The sequence below is a fragment of the Phalaenopsis equestris genome, unplaced genomic scaffold (genome assembly GCF_001263595.1).
Source record: "Phalaenopsis equestris unplaced genomic scaffold, ASM126359v1 Scaffold233110, whole genome shotgun sequence".
NCBI classification, from domain to species: Eukaryota; Viridiplantae; Streptophyta; class Magnoliopsida; order Asparagales; family Orchidaceae; genus Phalaenopsis; species Phalaenopsis equestris.
This window is the reverse complement of record NW_018251064.1, coordinates 62,949-64,258: the sequence shown is the minus strand read 5'-3', so window position 1 is coordinate 64,258 and position 1,310 is coordinate 62,949.

Below are 1,310 nucleotides of genomic sequence, written 5' to 3'. Positions count from 1 at the left end.
AAAAATCTGGAGGTAGAACTCCAAACCTTGCCAAGATGAATACCTTCAGAGATAATATCCACAGGGCTGGTCTCTTTGATATGGGTTTCAAGGGACCTAATTTCACTTGGAAAAGGGGATCTATTTGGGAGAGGCTTGATAGAATGTTGGTTAATGATGCATGGTTCAATCATTTCCTCCTCACCTTTGTTACTCACCTTAGCCTTACTGGCTCAGATTATAGGTCTATTCTTATAAGCATCAACTCAACTGATAACTATAGCTCCCCCCTCCCCTTTAGATATCTCAACATGTGGGCTTCACATCGTTCATATAGTAATTACATTGCTGACCTATGGAAAGGGGTCTCTCACCCCGACCCCTTAGTCAAGCTAAGCTTACTGCAAATCAAGATTGCTAAAGCCCTCAGAGGTTGGAGCTGGAACACTTTTGGAAATGTTCATGCCATATTCCAGAAGGCTGAAGATGAAGTTAAAGCTTTGGAGAATGGGGGACAGCTTGGTATTGAGGAGGAGAAAAAACTGCTGATTGCTCAGACCAACCTCCTCAGTGCCATTGATTTCCAGGAAAAATTTCTTAAACATAAGGCAGCCATGAATATTTTCACTGATGGGGATAGAAACACCAGATTCTTTCATGCCTATATCAAATATAAAAGAAAATGCAATACCATCCATGCTATAAAAAATTCTAATGGCCAGTGGTTACATAAAAAACAATGATATAGCAAATGATGTTATATGTTATTACAAAGAATTACACAACCAGGAACAAAACTTCAGACCCCACATTGAGAAGGCACATTTCATGGCAGATCTGAACTACATTGCTAGTCTCAAGCTTACTGACATCCCCACTGATAAGGAAATATGGAATGCAATCAGTTCCATATATAGCAGTAAATCTGCTGGCCCTGATGGATTTACTGCTGAATTCTACAAGAAGTCTTGAAAAATTATTAAGATTGATGTTATTGCTACTGTTACAAGCTTATTCCAAGGCAACAATCTTCCAAATTACTTTTGCTCCTCCACCACTGTACTGATCCCTAAATCTGAAATACAGAAAAATTGGAATCATTTCAGACCCATCTATTTGACCACTATCATTAGCAAAACCATCAGTAAAATCATTGTGAACAGCTACCAACCTCACTTGGACTCTATCATTAAACCCAATCAAACTGCCTTTGTGAAAGGAAGGTCCATCATTGATAATACTCTTCTGGCCCAAGAACTTCTACAGGACTTGAATAAAGCTTGTAGAGGGGGTAATATGGTTTATAATCTAGACTTAAGGAAAGCTTATGA